Source organism: Mastigoproctus giganteus, chromosome 10 (assembly GCF_048544385.1).
Source record: "Mastigoproctus giganteus isolate SK-2022 chromosome 10, ASM4854438v1, whole genome shotgun sequence".
Classification (NCBI taxonomy): Eukaryota; Metazoa; Arthropoda; class Arachnida; order Uropygi; family Thelyphonidae; genus Mastigoproctus; species Mastigoproctus giganteus.
This window is the reverse complement of record NC_143584.1, coordinates 89,537,041-89,556,642: the sequence shown is the minus strand read 5'-3', so window position 1 is coordinate 89,556,642 and position 19,602 is coordinate 89,537,041. Positions and strand designations below refer to the sequence as shown.

General features: G+C 34.8%; 1 protein-coding gene across 5 annotated transcripts in view; it reads right to left on the bottom strand.

The window, feature by feature from the left end:
• The window catches only part of LOC150079142 (polyamine-transporting ATPase 13A3-like), a 750,840-nt gene that overhangs the window by 83,914 nt on the left and 647,324 nt on the right, over positions 1 to 19,602 (bottom strand). The window lies entirely within an intron of this gene.

Sequence of the window (19,602 nt, the reverse complement as noted above, 5' to 3'; positions counted from 1 at the left end):
TCAAGAATATTACATACTGCTTGCAATAATAATTATGAAAATCAGAACTGTATCAGACCTGATACAGTTTTGATTATTTTATGCCATCCAGACTGACCAGGATGGCATAAAATAACAAATAAATTATAAAAATTGAAAAAAAATAAAATAAATAAAATAAATAAATAAAATAATAATAAATAAATAATAGGACATTTAGAAATTATAGCATGTCTTAAAGTACTGTTTTATTGGACTAAATTAAAAAAATAGCAAGGGCTTAATTTTTCAGTACTCACCTTGAATGATCTGCAATTGTTATGGTTTGAATAGCAAGAGGTGACTAGCTTTAAGGTGATTGGTTCTTAAATTAAGGGGTGGGTAAACAGTAATTATGATGGAAACGGGATTAAAATATGCACAAGGAAGTAGAAGTGCACTAACTCCGTCCTTGGTTGTCATTAAATTGGGATTCTAAATAGTGGATAAGCCAAAAGTCGTAACGAAGGACTTTCGTAAAAAAAACGTCTTCAGTTGGCAAGTTAAATGAAAAGGGAATGTGTACTGTATTTAAGAAGAATTTTGTAATCCCGTGATACACTTTTTGCGGGAATCTCAGATTGGTGAGATTCCAAACGGGAGAAAGATTGAAGGGGAGTTTCACATTTATAATATTTAGATCGGAGTGGTGACGAAACCATTCTATAATGAGGGCTTCGAATTGTAAAATTTTGTGGTTTTTAATTTTAATATGGTAATAGCTGAGTCAACTAAGGGAGTATGGTTGTTGGAGTGGGCATGTAAAGTAAGTTCAGTGCTAGATTGTACAGTTCTGAAGCTATTGTAGTGATAGTATGCTCTGGTATTAGATGATTGGGTTACGACTTTAGGCTTATCCACTATTTAGAATCCCAATTTAACCCAATTTAATGACAACCAAGGACAGAGTTAGTGCACTTCCACTTCCTTGAGCATATTTTAATTCTGTTTCCATCATAATTACTATTTACCCACCCCTTAATTTAAGAACCAATCACCTTAAAGCTAGTCACCTCTTGCTATTCAAACCATAACAATTGCAGATCGATCAAGGTGAGTACTGAAAAATTAAGCCCTTGCTATTTTTTGAATTTAGTCCAATAAAACAGTACTTTAAGACATACTATAACTTCTAAGTGTCCAATTATTAGATTTCCTTAACACATAAAGTACACCTAATCTGCACCGTCTATCTAATTTTCATCCCAATGCCTTCGAACTTGCCAAATAGTAAGATACGATTTTCAAAAATACTTATCAAGCATTTCATTAACAAATTACATATCACCTTTCTACAGAAATGCCTAAATCACAATGTGATTCCGAAATTTGCCCGAATATATTATTATGTATCTGGTGTAATATATTATAATATATTACACCAGATACATTATTTAAAATTTAAACTTAAGAGAAACATGCAACCTAATACCTGGATCGAATTCACAAACCTGAACAGTATACGTATTAATGCAGCCCTTAAAGAGGTTGAACTAAGACATTCTAAAAAATGGATCACACTTACCCAGGAAACAAAAATAACGGCTCCACAAATTTCCACAGTTAACATTTCTTCTAAAACTTTCACTCCTACCGGACTCGCAAGTTTAGAGCATGGATTCAACTTTGCGATAAAAAGCCATCAATATCCCATAAAAGAAAGTATTATTGAACTTCAAACAAAACTCGAACATTACCCTGACAAATGGTGCATTTTACATCAGACTAACACTATTATTAACTCAAAACTCTCCCCCCCCCCCTAGGCGCCTCCGTAGCCAGGTGGGAAGGAGCAGCAGTGCGTAACACACACTTCTTGATTAGACTGGGGTTTGAGCCCATCACCACCAAATATGGAGGATGTGGAAAGGTCAGGGAATGACCACCGCATATTCTGGAGCAATATGGCCTTAGTTGCTAATGCTCCTAAAAACCAAATAACAAACAAACAAACAAACTCCCCCCCCCCCCAATCTAATATATCCAAACAACAACTCAATGATATTCATAAATTAAGTAAAATCTCCGACATTATTATCCAAAAAGCAGACAAAGGAGATACCATAGTAATTTTAGATAAAGCCACTTATATAGAAATAATGGAACAAATTCTAGCAGACCAAGACACCTATATAATTAATAATTCCTATAATATATCCAAATTAAAAAACAAGCTTGACATTATCCTTAGAAAACTCCAGTCTAATAAAGAAATCACCCTACATACCTTACAGCAGATTGGCATACGAAGCAATGTTCTCCCCCATATGTTTGGAATTACCAAACTACATAAACCGGGCCACCCCCTTAAGACCAATTATTTCTTTTAGTAAATCTGCCTTCGCAAACCTATCCTCATTTCTAGTAAAAATCATATCTCCACTCAACAGGTTTTCCAAATTTAAAATCAGTAATACCAACCAAGCCTTTGAGAAAATTAAAACCACCATAATCGCTGACGATGATATTCTAGCATCGTTTGATGTCATATCACTATACACCAATGTACATATACCTTTCACCTTACAAGCCCTTCATGGATATTTAACTTCCGACAATAGTCTCATTAATCGCACCTCCCTTTCTATAAACAATATTTTAGAACTCACCTCTCTACTATTAGACGCCAGGCATTTCAGATTTCACAATCAGATCTTCCAACAAATATTCGGGTTACCCATGGGCTTGGGCATCTCTGCTTCCCTTTCCGAAATTTACTTAGCCACAGTTGAAAATAAAATCCTACAACCTTACCCTTCCGAGATAAAGTTATACATGCGATACGCCAATGATGTACTTTTAATAGGAAACAAAACTATAATTGATAACCTCTTTATAAAATTCAATTCAATTCACGACAGACTTAAATACACACTCGAAATAGAAACCAATAAACAAATTAATTTTCTCAATCTCACCATATATAAAACAGGTACTAAACTAGGAATTAAGATCTATAGAAAACATATACACACAGGGAAATTCCTACATTTTACATCGCACCACCCTTTCAACATAAAAAAATCCGTTCTCTATAACCAAATCTATAACACCATTAAATTCAGCACCTCACAAGACAACCTATCCAATGAGTTACAATATCGCACAAAAAAATTCATAGCCAGAAATTACCCTCCAAAATTAATCCAACATACCATTTCCATTGCAAAAATTAATATCAATAACTCCATAAAACACATCATAAATAGTAAAACACGTCTTGTCCTTCCTTATCATAGTAATCTTGCAGGACAATTTTGGCGAATATTTGCCGGTACAGACATCGCTCTTATTTTTTACACTTATAACAAACTCGGATCACTTTTCAATAAATATAAAGAAACACATAAATATCCAACAAGCGAAATGAATAATATTATTTATTTAATAAAATGTCAACACAATTGTAACGCCTGTTACATTGGTAGTACCACAACCAAATTCGGTTCAACTCAATCATCCAATACCAGAGCATACTATCACTACAATAGCTTCAGAACTGGACAATCTAGCACTGAACTTACTTTACATGCCCACTCCAACAACCATACTCCCTTAGTTGACCATATTAAAATTAAAAAAACAGTTACAAAATTTTACAATTCGAAGCCCTCATTATAGAATGGTTTCGTCACCACTCCAATCTAAATATTATAAATGCGAAACTCCCCTTCAATCTTTCTCCCGTTTGGAATCTCACCAATCTGAGATTCCCGCAAAAAGTGTATCACGGGATTACAAAATTCTTCTTAAATACAGTACGCATTCCCTTTTCATTTAACTTGCCAACTGAAGACGTTTTTTTACGAAAGTCCTTCGTTACGACGTTTGGCTTATCCACTATTTAGAATCCCAATTTAATGACAACCAAGGATGGAGTTAGTGCACTTTTACTTCCTTGAGCATATTTTAATCCTGTTTCCATCATAATTACTATTTACCCACCCCTTAATTTAAGAACCAATCACCTTAAAGCTAGTCACCTCTTGCTATTCAAACCATAACAATTGCAGATCGATCAAGGTGAGTACTGAAAAATTAAGCCTTTGCTATTTTTTGAATTTAGTAAATAAATAATAATAATAATAATAAAAATTAATAACATTTGATTAGATCCTTAAATGACCAATTATTAGAGAGAGAGAAAGTATAAATAATATCTAGAGAGACCATGGTGGAATTCAACTGTTGAATTCAACTGTTCCGCAGGAAATCAGTGGCAACAATGTTGCCACTGATTTCCTGCGGGTTTGAAGAAAATATTATATTCAATGTTAAATTCAGGCTTGTTATGAAAAGTTTTACTCCTGGTAGCCCTGGAAGGAAGAGAAGAACAGATATATAAATAAAAAAATGCTGCAGAGTTCTCCCTAGAGAAGACACAGACTAGTTAAATGGATACAAGAGCTGTTATCATACTTCTGTCATTTAACAATGTCATTTAAAAACAGTAATCTATTAATTATGATTTGCTAAATCCAATTACAAAATATTGAACGAAAACGAACAAGAGAAACCAATAATAATACTTATAAAGAAAGTTTTTATCATATATTTTTTTTGAATTTTTAAGATCACTGATCCCCCAGATTGAAACACAGAGGCAGTGTGAACATCTGTATTTTTGTTAGCTGGTAAAATCAAAGCTCTATGGCAAGCGTAGATACCTGTTGCTGGAATCTCATAGATGCCACATAGGAATGGTAATTGCCTAGAAGAAAGGTAGACACTTTTGCTCACGAGGCATCTGTTAAACGCCAAACAAAAATTTAATGTCTGTACTTCATAGTATATTAAAATGAACACAGAAAATACTGTATAACTAGTTATACTGGTGGGAAAAGATACATAGGACGATGTGATTTCATTTACAAATAAAAAAAAAAAAAAAAAGTGCCACTTATCAGATGTCATGTTATTAACGGAAGGTTAACAAAAATTGAAGTTGGAGGACTGGACCTGGGATAAAAATGTAATGTGCTCTAAAAGAAAACAACTAGGCCTTGGTTACAACCATGCCACAGGTGGCTACAGTATTAATGAAATAATAGCATGGATTATATTTAACTTGCCAGGTGCTGAAGACAGTTGATTTCAGATTAGCAAGGCAAGTTTCAGTTTATCAGGAAGAGAGACCATAATGAATGGATGTTAGCCCTATGTTAAAAATATGAGATGATAGTTCATGAAACAGAATGTTATCCAACATTAAAGAATAATGAGAAAATATATACTGGCTGAAAATTCAATGTTATTTATGAGCAACAGGGAAAACTCTGTACATTTTCCAACTTTTACATGACTTGAGCTGAGGACCAATTATATGGAGAACCAAGATATCTATAACATAGAATACTTGCAAATTTTATGCAAACGTTCAGGACATCATCAGGACCTAGAATAGAATGGTCAAGCAGAGAATCATTTTTTTGAAATTTTAATTTTCAAGCAACATGCAAGAACCTGGAAAAGGAGGCGACTCCGTAGCCAGGTGGGAAGGAGCAGCAGTGCATAGCACACGCTTCTTGATTAGACCGGGGTTCAAGCCCGTCACCACCAAATACGGAGGATGCGGAAAGGTCAGGGAAATGACCACCGCATATCCCGGAGCAATATGGCCTTAGTTGCTAATGCTCCTAAAAACCAAATAACAAACAAACAAACAAACCTGGAAAAGGAAGATTCGCCAAACAAGTTTGCACTTGAGAGGCCCTTTTTCTGTTTTTAGTTCTTTTTTTTTTACATACCATTCTAAAGCTTGTTTTTTTTTGGCTCGATTGAATAGACTTTTGAGCATGAAAAAGAGCATTTATATCTTCAGAAGAGTTATTCTTATAGAGCTTGTTGGCTTTCTTTCTGTTTAAATAATAATGACAAATGAATATTCCACAAGGGTTCAACGAATAATGCCCTGTGAACCAAAAAATAAGAATTTTTTTTTGGACCTTAGAGAAGAAGCCTTTCATTGACAGGGATGTAAATTTGTTTCAGATCATGGTCATAGGCCCATGATACATCACTAGTTTTTTTTTTTTTTTTTTGGCTGATGCTTTATAAGCTTGCTTTCCTGCATCACTTACCACTGCTAATACTAATGACAGAAGAAAAAAAAAAGTGGAGTCAGTAGCAACGTGTTGACCAAGGTCCTGACGCAAGAATTCAACTGCTCTGTGATCATTAGTGAATATAAGTGAAAAATTGATGAAACACATTGTACATGTGTCTTGTAATTTGTAAAATGTTGCTGAATGCACTTATTGTGTCTTTGCAAAAATCATGTTACATTACAACACAATTAAAACAATCATGCTTTACAATGTACTACTAGGATGCTTATTAAGAAAATAAATAAATTTTCTGTTTATAAGTTGGGGCGACACATAAGGCTGGTAGTTCACAAGACCACAAATGTCCCTATTTCTTAAATTGATTGCACCTGATTTGCAACCTTGCATGATTACCACTAAAAACAATAGGCATATTACTGTGAGGTAACCCCTGAGTAACTATCTTTTTATGAACAAGCTAGAGAGACCCATTATATTGTGCCCCTAATACTGAAACTTGAATACTGTGCCCAATTTGTGTATCTTATTAAGTTTGATTTCAATTAAAATAATCCTCTTCTACTAGCCTTCATTTTTAGGTGCATTGGTCAATAGTAACTAATGTGTCAATAGTAACTATCATGTCTGTCTGTCTTCATGTAACAACTCAACTACCAGTGGATGGATTTTCATGAAATTTTATATTTGGACCTTTCAAAAGATTTTTCATTCCAGATATTATTAAAATTGGAGCAAGTACTATGTCTTTTTCTTTTTTTTTTTTATCTTTATGTAATAACTCTACTCCCAGTTGATGGATTTTTGTGAAATTTTATATTTGGTATCCTTTTAGAAAGATCTGCCAAGCTATCTCAAATTTCAATAAAATCAGGTCAACCTGATTTATCCGACAATTATCATTTCTTTACCCATCCATCCACAATTAATAACTCAACTCCCTGTTAATGGATTTTCATGAAATTTTATATTTTGCTCTTCAGAACAATTTGTTGATTCTTCCCAAATTTCATTAAAATCAGACCAATTGAAATTTGGAAATTATTACTTATTTATTTATTATTATTTTTTTTTTTTATACATATGTAGGCTATACATACACAGGATGGGATTCTCATTATCTGAGGGTAATTAGTTCCAGAAAATTCCACTTAAAATGGACCAAATCTTCATAATATGTATTAGTACATAATAAAAAATGAGACAATTATTTTATTAGACTTTTTTTTAATCATAATATATTGAACAATGGAAGGTTAAGTAAAGTTTATTGAAGTTACACTATTTTTCAGTTTTATGAATAAAGAAGCAATCCAGAGTTTTGGGGGTTTTTTTGCTGTATTTTTTTCAGATAAAATTGTGTCATAGCATTTAGTTGTCTTTAACTTTGCACTTAACTTTTGCTGCATGATCATGAAGAGGGTCGTTGTCACAAAAATATTCAAGTGCTTGGTCAATTTTTTCAAGGGCTTCCTTTAATTTTTTAATTTTCAAATCCTCGTAATTGCGGGGGCTCATATAATGACTATTCGGATACCAGGAACTCCCTGTATATTGCAGTTGAATTGATTGTTGATTTATTGACCCTTCCCAAATTTCAATAAAATCAGACCAATAGAAAGCACTGAATGTTTGTTGCCATGCACTGGTTGATGGAATGAATGAGCAATGTGGCTCATGAGCAGAAATGAAACATTTCTCAATTTGGTAGTTGTTTTTTGCTCTTTTTTTGGTTATAAATCACAAATTATTACTATTTGCTAATGCCAGAAATGTAATGTACTCCGATCATTATCTAACTTGTTTTCCTTTTTACTTTCAGAGTTTGCTTTAATGTATTAACTTAGGATAACTAAAGAGTGAGACAATTTCTAAAAAAAAGTAGCAGTGCCATACCATAATATGTCATAATCTAATTTTGACATATTTTTATAAAATTTCACCATGAAGACATGGTCCTTCCTTTTTCTTGTAACTCTAATCACATGTCCAATCTTGATGTAACAACTTATTTCATAATCTAACACATATCTCTTCCAAGATATGTGTTAGATTATGAGATAAGTTGAATTAACTGTGCTGGAATATTTAGTTTATAATCTATCATATAAAGTTGTCTAATGTCCAGCTTCAAAAATACCAAGTTGCAGTTTACGTTTTTTTTTATCTATGATCTGTGTTAAGGAAAGTTTATCATAAGCAACTGTGGATGAAGTGTTCTCAAAAGTTCTATAGAAATAAGGGACTTTTGTGCTTCTGTATCCAAATATGGCAACCAAGGCTTTCCAACAATATTAAAAATTAAAGTAAATACAATGTCTTTTTCTGTTTCCACTACAGCTAACAAACTAACCCTACCAGGTAAACTTCTAGTTTCACCAGTACTCTGCAGAGAGTAACTGATAACACAATGGTAATACAGACAATGCCTCGCAAATATTGATTTTGGAGTTCTGCTGGCATCTCAGAAAATTAGATGGAAGAAGCCACCTTCTTCTTCTTCCACATAAACTAGTTCTTCCATGGCTTATGGTGCTTCCGTAGCCAGGTAGGAAGGAGCAGCAGTGAGTAGCACACGCTTCTTGATTAGACTGGGGTTCGAGCCCGTCACCACCAAATACAGAGGATGCGGAAAGGTCAGGGAATGACCACCGCATATCCCAGAGCAATATGGCCTTAGTTGCTAATGCTCCTAAAAACCAAATAACAAACAAACAAACAAACCATGGCTTATAAGCTGCATAAGCTACTAAGCAGTTTTAAGCGTAAAGCCAGGGCTGGAACTAGGCAATCCTATGCCTGGGGCAAAAGTGTTATAAGTAAGCCCCCATTATATGCAGGCAGTCAATCTTTCAGTAGTATAGCTAGAGTCATCGACGCTCGGGGCAACATGTCTTTCTGGCACCCCTGATTGTGATAGATAATTCCTTGCACCCTTGAAGCTCGTGGCCTGGGGGAAATTTTCTCCCTCTGCAATCTTTATGAATTTATAAAAATTACTATTGCAACGGTCTATGAGCATATATTTATTAATAAAAAAATTTAACTAATACAAAGAACATAACAAAACAAAAATATCAAAGAAAAAGGAATTTACAAATATTCGTTTATATCTACAGAGAATTTAATTCTATATAAACTACAAAGAAATTAGAAAACCAGATATTTTATGTTTATATATCTAGTACAAAAACCATAGTACTTTTAACATTATAACAAACTAAAAATATGCAATGAAGGTGTATTATTTTAATTGAATTTTTCTTGCTTTGAAAAACCTTTCACAAGACGCTACTATTACAGGAAGGGTAAGAAAAATTCATAGCGATATGTCTATATTTGGATAAGATTCTATTAGACAATACTCATGAATGAATTGGAGAAGTTGTAAAGTAGTTACAGATTTTATATCCTGAAATTGGTAAAACAATTTTTCAAATATCTGTTGCATTTAAATCTTTGCTGTATTTTAATGCAAGGTCAGAAGCAGCCTTCTGCAAGTCAGATTTATTAACTAATGCAAGTGAAATTCCAAATATAAAATCAAAATCTGAAGAAATAGTATTCAGTTTTTCAAATCTAGTGCCATTCATAAGAACATCCAAAACACATTTAATTTCAATAAAAAATTGTTGTTTGGCAGATAAATTTAAATTGTCTGAAGGTTATTATTATTATTAGCCATATGGAGCAAGGAATACCGAGGCTTATGCTGCACCATCCAAAAAAAAAAAAAAAAATTCCCAAGTTACCCTGAGAGAGAGAGAGAGAGAGAGAGAGAGAGAGAGAAGTAGAAAGGAATCACCAAGAAAGAGAAGAATGATGATGTTCAGCTCAGGACCCTGGGTGTGCCAAGCCCATACCCACCAGATGTGAGCCCCTGGATTTTTGTAGTGTCATTCTTCTTTCATCTGGAAATGTAACTGGTATATCCATTTTTTTCTGCTGTGATAGCAGCATATCCGAAAATATCTTGAAATTCACTTTCCTGTATTTCAAGGAGATATTTTATCAATCCACTTATTAATTGGGAAGAGTTGTGTATGCAAAGCTTTGCAGCTTGTATTGCTTTATTTACACAGTCAATATTATGAAGAATTTTATTCCATATAGCCAATCTTTATAAAAATGGATAGTCTATTTGTAAAAGCAAGCAGACAGAGCAATACTGACAGTTCTGCATTTGCAGATGTATCTTTGATATCAATTAAGACTTCATGAACTTTTGTTATTTTTAAGAACAAAGATTTTATAGCTCGTTCTTTGGATGACCTTCTTGTGTCTGTATGTTCTTTAAGTGAAATCTTCAAAGTATTCATTAAACTTTTCCCGCAACTAGTGGAACCAGGAAAAAAAAAAAGTATTCTTTGAACAACGGCAAAAAAACTTATCATCCCAGATGTTTTTGACACTGCAGTACACTAGCTAAATTAAGACTATGTTCCGAACATGGTACAAATGTGGCAAATTCATTTTTTTTAAAAAAATTATTGCCTGTACGGCTTATATTTTCCCACCATATTGGCCCCATTATTGTATCCCTGCCCTCTTACATTTTTAATGTCAAGCCCATCCTTTTCTAATTTGGTAAGAATTTCTGTTGCCAATCTAATGGCAGCCTTTTCTTTATTTTATGTAAAATCAATGAAACACTCTTCTATTGATATTTTACCGTCAATAATTTGCACATATATAATTATTTGAGACATTTGTTCATGATGTGGTAAATCAGGTGTGTTGTTGTTGTTATTTGGTTTTTAGGAGCATTAGCAACTAAGGCCATATTGCTCCTGGCATATGCGGTGGTCATTCTCTGACCTTTCTGCATCCTCCGTATTTGGTGGTCACGGGCTCGAATCCCGGTCTAATCAAGAAGCGTGTGCTACACACTGCTGCTCCTGCCCATCTACCCGGCTACGGAGGTGCCTCAAATGTGCAATCAGTTAACAAAGAGAAGTACAGTACTTGGCTTTTTTAATTTTTGAAATACAAGCAGGCCCTCGTTATAATGCGGTTCGCTTTACGCTGATGTGCTATAATGCTGTTCTTATATTATAACCCATATCTGACTATAACTGTCACAAATCACTATAACGCTCTTTTACAGATTGCATTTTTAACAAAATTGTTTCATTTTATAGAGTTGATAGCTTGAAAATGAATAGCAAAACAGCATTAAAATGTTTCCCACGCTCAGTGAAATTTTCTCGCATGCTAATTTAAATGCAGTACAGTGACTTGTTACGTAGTTCCGAGATCAAAATTTTAAAAAAATTATCAAGTATATTGCTTGTAATATTTGCGTTATATGCATTTATCCGAAGTCTAGTCATCACTCAGTACAGTATTAGACATCGTGCGTAATTATTATTATTATTCTTATTATTATTATTATTAGCCATATGGTGCAAGGAAGCCTGAGGCTTATACTGCACCAGCCAAAAAAAAATTAATTTACCCTAGGACCCAGAGAGAGAGAGAGAGAGAGAGAGAGAGAGAGAGAGAGAGAGAGAGAGAGAGAGAGAGAGAGAGATGTAGAAGGAAATCACCAAGAAAGAGAAGAATGATGATATCCAGCTCAGGACCCTGGGTGTGCCAAGCCCATACTCACCAGATGTGAGCCCCTAATGGACAGTTTACTCGAACGTTGAATCATAATTAATGCAACCAACACAGTTACATTTTCAAAGAGTTAATAATGGCTGATAAGAACAAAAAAGCAACAACGTCTGGACACAGTAGAAAGACTATATATATATATAGCTGACCGGGCTAGCCGGGTGGGTAAAGTGCCTGCCTGGCAACCCAAAGGTCGCGGGTTTGAATCCTGCCTCGGGCTTGGATCAAAGTACTGCAAAAACCTTGGGAGGTGCATTATGGCCACAGAAGCCGATGTGCCAACAACTACCGAAAAAAAAAAAAAAAGACTATAAATGTATTTTATAGTCTTCGTACTATAAAGAAAAAGACTGAATTTGAAAATAAAATTAATGTTTTGAAGCAAATCGATTCTGGTCAACAACAAGCGGATGTGTGCCATAATTTAGGACTGGCAAGTTTAATTGTAAGAACAATTATAAAAAATAAAGAATTAATTTTAGCAGCGGAAAAGACAGCTGTTCCACTGCAAGCAACTAAGGCTAGGCCGGCTATTAGGATTGAAATGGAGAGACTTTAACTAATTTTATTGAAGATAATATCCAATGCAGAATTCAGTTAAGTTAAATATTATAAAAGAGAGAGAGAGAGAGAGAGAGAGATATATTAGCCTATATGATGATCTGAAGAAAACTCACCAAAAAAAAAAAAAAAAAACGTGGAACCATTTAAAACTAGTAAGAGCTGGTTGAAAAGATTTAAAATCCAGGGAGAAGCCGCAAGTGCAGATCAAGGAGCCGAAACTTTCAAAAAAGAACTTGTTAAAATTATTGAAGAGGGGTATTATGTGTTATACTTCTAAAATTATTGAAGAGGGGTATTATGTATTATACTTCTCAACAAATTTTTAACATAGATGAAGCAGGACTTTTTTGGAAATGAATGCCTAAAAGAAGTTTCATATTGAAAGAATAAAAAAACATGCCAGGTTTCAAAGCGGCGAAGGATCGGTTGACTTTATTGTTGGGAGGTAATGCTGCAGGGGATTTAAAATTAAAACCCCTTTTAGTTTACCAGGAAGAGGGCCAAAGTACAACCCAAAATAGACACATTTTTCATGATTAAATTCATCAATTAAATCCATGATTTTAATTGGAATTTTAAGTTTAACTTTGATACTTAAGTAGTTCTTATACATGTAATTATATACGTATGTAATGCAGAATGTTTTATATGTACAAATATTTGAATATTAAATATTTTGACTGATATTTGTGCATCTTTTCACTACTGTTTATTATTGATTAGGAAATATCCTATGGCCCCAACTGCAACTCTAACTTATGAGAATGTAGCACTCACTTAGCACGGATTCACTTAGTGCTCTGTTTTTCCCTAATGAATTATCAGCGTTAAGCGGGGGTCACCTGTAATATTGGCCGGAATTTAATTTCAATTAATCATATAAATTAGTCTTGAATTTTTTGCGATAAATAATTCACAGTTCCTTTACGATGATTTGAAATTTGTTCTGCTAGTTCTTTTTTATAATGACTTACAAGTTCAATAATATTCCAGCTTTCGGATTCTCAACTATCTCATTTGAACCTCTTAATACAAGACTTTTTTTTTCCCAAAATAATAGTGTCCAAAATAATTTTTAAAATTCTTCTCCATTTTTCTTTCTCTTAAAATTGCTTTTTGTAGAGCATCATGAAAAAGTCCAGAATTTTTTAGACTCTCTTCATTTGATTTCCATTTTAAAATGTGTTCATGGTGTAATGAATTTTCATGATTTGAAATATATCTATATACATGTTTCCAAGAGGAAAAAGCTTTCTGTGAATTGACTAATGAAGGCTGTTGTTGTTATTTGGTTTTTAGGAGCATTAGCAACTAAGGCCATATTGCTCCGGGGATATGCGGTGGTCATTCCCTGATCTTTCCGCATCCTCTGTATTTGGTGGGCACGGGCTCGAACCCCAGTCTAATCAAGAAGCGTGTGCTACACACTGCTGCTCCTGCCTACCTGGCTACGGAGGCGCCGCCTAATGAAGGCACAGTGCCAGTATTTTTATTAGTTCCAAATAAAATGCATGCAAACAATACAAAGATTTAGTTTCTTTGGAGTAAATCAGCCAATTTCTGTCTAAAATTCACTATTAGCAAGTTTTTTTTCCAAACCACTCAATATAAAATCGACATCTGTCCTCGGATAAAGAATAACAAAATCCTCATCTTTGCCTTGGTCCGTTCTATGTTCTATTAAAAAACATCTTATTTTGTCAGAAATATTCGATGCCCAATATTATATTAAGTTCAGCATGATATGATTATTATTTTCATTTTTTACAATCTGAGGGGAGTCATACTCCGACTCAGTTTTCTGGTTACTTTCAGAATTATTATTGTATTATAACCTCTGTTTCGCTACAATTTTCTTCAGCTTCAAGAATGACTGAATTGCGGCTAACAGGATTTTCTTTATTTTGGTCAATGATGTCCACTAGCAAAAACCAATTTTGAAAATTATCTGACAATTTCTTTGCTTCTTCTGCCCTCAACTACTTCTTCTTTCGAAATTTTGCTCCATTTGGTTGTTCGGACATCTTATTCTTACTTATAAATTTAAAAATTTTAAAGATCTTTTATTTTAATTAAATTTGGAGCACAGCCAAATAAATAACATCGTTTATTGTACATATGTAGACTAGAATTAAAATTTTTAAAAATGCTGCTTTTTAAACAGCATTTTAAAAAATTTGTTTCATTCAGGCATATGCACAAATTGAAATAAAAAGAGACAAACTCGATAATACATTATTTTAAATAGGAGTTTGCACACATTCTGCATTTTTGTAGTATAAAAAAAAAAAAAAAAAAAAAAAAAAAATTTAAAAAGGAAAATGTTCTGCTCAAAAAATTAACAAGGGGAACACTTTACTCAAAAGACACAAAAGAAATTAAAAATAAAATTGGCACCTGTAGTGGCCCACATGATGTTATGTAGAAACTTGTAAAACTTCTGAAATCTGGATCTCCAAACACCGGAGATGTCCAAAATATGGACATTTTAGGATTTGATTTTTATTTTTTTTTTTTTTTGTTGTTGTTGTGAAACAGTCATTTTAGATTGGTGCCAAAAAATTTGTCCTTTGAATAACACAACTAGTTGATGAATTGGCAGTTTTAATTATATTAAAATTAAATAAGATTCAATTTAAAGTTTCTGAAAACTCCACTTGCAGCATTGTATGCATGTGTTCTGTGTTTTACCAACCAGAAAACGTTCAACTGCTTAAGGATATAGTTTTACCAAAAAAAAAAAAAAAAAAAAAATATCATAATGTAAGGTGAAAAGAGTGGGGGAAAGAACTGAACCTTGGAGGACACCGGCATTAGTGGAGAAGTTAGAAGACAGAGAGTCATCTACCATCACCCTCAGTGAGCGATTAGAGAAAACTGGATAACCAATTACAAAAAACAGTTGGCAAACCATAAGATGGAAGGAAGCTTGCCAAACACGATCAAAAGCCTTTGAGATGTCAAGAGAAAAACTAATTGTGCTTCACCAAACTTTTCCATTGAATTAGCCCATAAATGGGTAACATAAGCCAGAATCTCACCAGTGGATCGACACTGACGGAATCCATACTGGTGATCATTGATCAGATGGAAGGTTTCTAGGTATTTTAAGAGTTGGCAATTAATTGATTTCTCCATTACTTTAGAAAGAGTAGAAGTAATTGCAATGGGACAATAACTGGATGGGAGGGATTTGAACTCTTTTTAGGAACTGGCTGGATATGAGCAAATTTCCAAGCAGAAGGAAAAACATCTTTGGAATAAGAAAGTGAAAAAAAGGCGACAAAGAACAGGGGTAAGTTCAGGAGCACAGGTATTGAGAACAAGTGGAGAAATACCATCGGAACCTGGAGCTTTCTCAGCATAAAGATTCGTAAAAATCCTTCTGACATCCTTTTGATGGAAGACCACAGGAGGCATTGAATGGAGCGTGTTGGGAATGGTGGGAGGTGTTTTTCCAAGATCATTAATACATAAGTTGGAAGAAAAATGGGATGCTAGCAGGTCATTGTTGTTGTTGTTATTTGGTTTTTAGGAGCATTAGCAACTAAGGCCATATTGCTCCGGGATATGCGGTGGTCATTCCCTGACCTTTCCGCATCCTCCGTATTTGGTGGTGATGGGCTCGAACCCCGGTCTAATCAAGAAGCGTGTGCTACGCACTGCTGCTCCTTCCCACCTGGCTACGGAGGCGCCCTAGCAGGTCAGCTTTACGCTTGGCTGAAGTGACAACTGAACCATCTGGTTTGAACAGAGGTGGGCAAAAGTTGCGGCCAAATAGCTTTGGCAAGAGACCAGAATGCTCGGCTACCATTAGGCAAGAAGCAAGTTTTCTACTCTTAGCCTGTTCAAACTCTAGTTTGGACTGATTAATAACTGCTTTACAATTGTTCCGAGCTTTGGTGTAGGCAGAAAATGAAACTGAAGAATTAGAAACAAGCCAATTATGATATGCAACGTTCTTCTCTTGAACAGCCTTAGCACATTTATTGGAAAACCATGGTTTAAATAAAGGACGAGAATTTAAAGTGGAGTGTGGGATAAAGGATTCCATTCCTGCAAGAATAATTTCACTGACACGATCTGAGCAAACGTTAACATCAGAAGTTTTGAAACAGTAATCCGACCAAGGAAAAGAAGAAAAGAAATCTCACAGGTCATCCCATTTTGCATTCTTGTAATGCCAAACAATACGAGGTTGGGAATAGCCATGAGATAAAGGCTTCATTGGAGAAGAGACAGTCACCAAATTGTGATCTGAGGTGCCTAAAGGACCTCTCACTTCGACTGTGTACTTAGAAGGGTTGTTTGTGAGAAAAAGATCAAGCGTATTGGCTGTATGATTAGGGTTGTCCGGTATTCTTGTAGGTAAATGACCAATCTGTGCTAGGTCATTAGTAATTGCAAAAGCCTCAGCATCTCGACCTGCTGGGTCGGTGTGACTAGAAAATGGAAGCCAGCTGGAATTGTGAACATTAAAATCACCAAGGAATATTACCTCACTGTTAGGAAAGTTGCACTGCAGAAAATCAAGTTGCAAAGAGAGGAAGTGAAAGAGCTCCAAGTGATTAATGGAGTTGGGAGAACGGTAGAGAGAACAGATGAATTTGACACAATGAGGTAGAGAGATTTTAAGCCAGAGATGATCGAAAAGAGGAGATTACAAATTACCAAGTCTGTGACAGGGAATATCAGAACGGACGTATGCACAAGTATCACCTTTGAGGCGAAAGAAATAATACAGCAAATAATTTGGGCAACTGAGATGAGCAGTAGTTGAATCAACCGATAACTGAGATTCTGTCAGAAAAAGTACATGGGGTTTGGCAGATTTCAAGTGGAAGTGGACATCGTTGAGATTAGAATTCAGGCCATGTATATTAACGATATGAATTAGGAAGTGTTTGGGAGGTTTAGATCTTTTTGCAGATAAGCTTGCTCTATTAGTTCTACAATTCATGGTGTATTCGATAGTAAGAAAAAGTGGGTGGGACTTGCTGTATGAAGTAATGAAGTTTTTGGATATGGCTTACACATGGTAAGAATATACCCAGATCCTAGACATAACGTAGCCTCGACAATGTCCCCCCCCCCCTGCATACACACTACTCGGACTCCCTCCAGTCACCATCTGGCAGAGTAGAGGTAACAAGATTATACACTAGCTGATCCGGAAGCCTCCTAGAGAGTTACCAATAGGTTCGGTCTGGTGTACTAACTAGCAGTCGGCCTGCGAATACTGTTTTAGAGCTGTACCCTCGAAATGTAAGGAAGATTGGATCTCGCCACGACGTTCATCATAACCTCAAAAGTCATCAATCATACTGCATGATGGAAGTACTTAATTGGATCATATCAGCATAATTTCAGACACAACTCACTAGGGCTGCTGCCTGGCTGGCAGCAATCCTTGTGTAATGTAAGTAGATGCAAACTGCATGATTGAGCCCATATGCTGTCACAAAAAGTGCAGTGAAACAGTTGTTGACATTGTAAATTCTATTGGCCTCATCCATCCAGTATAAATGGAAATTTATTTATTAAGAAAAATTAATCTTATTAAGATGCCTGTTATTGGCTTTTGCAAGGCCCTGAAATGGGTAAGCTTTAGTGATAGCTGTGTTTTTGCTTTTTTTGATTCTCTGGCTCATGAGGTTTGTTTTTTTTAAATTGTATATGAACATGATAATTTTGGTGTATATAAACACTTATACTGCCACAAATGTTGCAATACAATCAGTTCCATCATTTATCAAACTGTGATGTTTGTGACATATCTCTGTATTTGTCTCTCATTGGTTGTTACTGATAAAAAAGGTAGCCTTTACTAATTTAACAGGGGTGGGCAGTGGCTTGGTTGTTACTGACAAAAAAGGTAGCCTTTACTAATTTAACAGGGGTGGGCAGTGGCTTGGCTCATTCTAAAGTCAGAATTTTAGAATGAGTAAAAAACATCAGTTGGGGGGGGGGGGGGTTTCAATTCCCTACATTTCTTTTGAAATGTAAGGAAATAGGAACCCTGTTCTATTTATTTTGAAAACAATTCTTTATTGATATTCATTTTTATTAATTATTATATCAGTAAAATATTTATTATTCTGTTTGCTCCTGCAAATAGCAAGAGCACATTTTTAACTATCATCTTTTAAGAGCACAAAAGGTGATAACGTTGTACACATTAGTATTAATGATATTAAGAGTAGGAGATCTCAGACTAAGAATTTAATTAACAAGTACAGATCATGGTCAAGAAAAAGTTGAGAGTTAGGACTGAAATTGAAAGTGTCTGCAATTCTGCCCAGACACAATATGATGGATTACATGATAAGCGCCTTGTCAATTAATTTGGCATTGGAGTGACTAGACAGGGATCATAGAGTGAGATTTTTCTCAACATATTCTGTTCTCATTGACAGGTGAGACTTTTTTCAGTGATAGGATACACTTAAATAGAAGATGTGCAAGAATATTTGCTGATGCTATCAAGGCAGAATTAGGTTGGTTGGAAAACTGCTAGCCTCTGGATAGAATACAAGGACTAATAAACCAACAGAAGCTGCAGGCAAAGGTGAAGTGAGTCTTGCACTGTCTCTACTAGAATATGCAACAGCAAACTCCTTGCTTTCCAGCAGCCTGAAAAGCAAGGATTCTGAGATTTCAAGATCTGTTGGGGGGGGGGGGTTCTCCCCATAGGGATCTCCCTGGAATTAAAGAGTGCTCTCATAAATATGGCAAAGGTCTGCCTCCTTTGATAATACTGGATAGATCCCATGCATCCCAGGTGCCTTTTATGTTTATCTTTGATGTTTTTATGATTATCAAACTCAAATGGTTTTGAGTTTGATAAACTTCTGCTGGATGCCAGAAGGATTTTTTTTGGGGATGGGGATCCATCCCTAAAATATTCCTCACATGTGAATGTAGAGGCAGAATAGCTATTCAGTTTGTCAGCAAACTGGGCAGGATTATCAGTTAAACCATTCATATGTAGTGGATCAATGTGATTCATTCCTTTCCTTCTCATGTTTACATAAGTAAAGACTCTTTCCTGCTTTTCTTTGTATCCTTTGCCATACACTTGCAGTCTGCTTTAGCTTCCCTAACCTCCTCTGTGACTTAACTGCACACTAGTTTATATCTACTGTAGGCATCTGCATCACCTGATATATGCATAAGTTATCAGGTGATACAGATTCCAAAAACGCTTGCTTTTATTCCTATACATGGATGATATAATTTTCAGCTTTTAGTAAAAAAATTATATTGTGTGGTAATTTTTTCTGTTTATGTTTTTCCTTCATTGTTTTATATTTTTAATGAAATAATTACTAAAGTG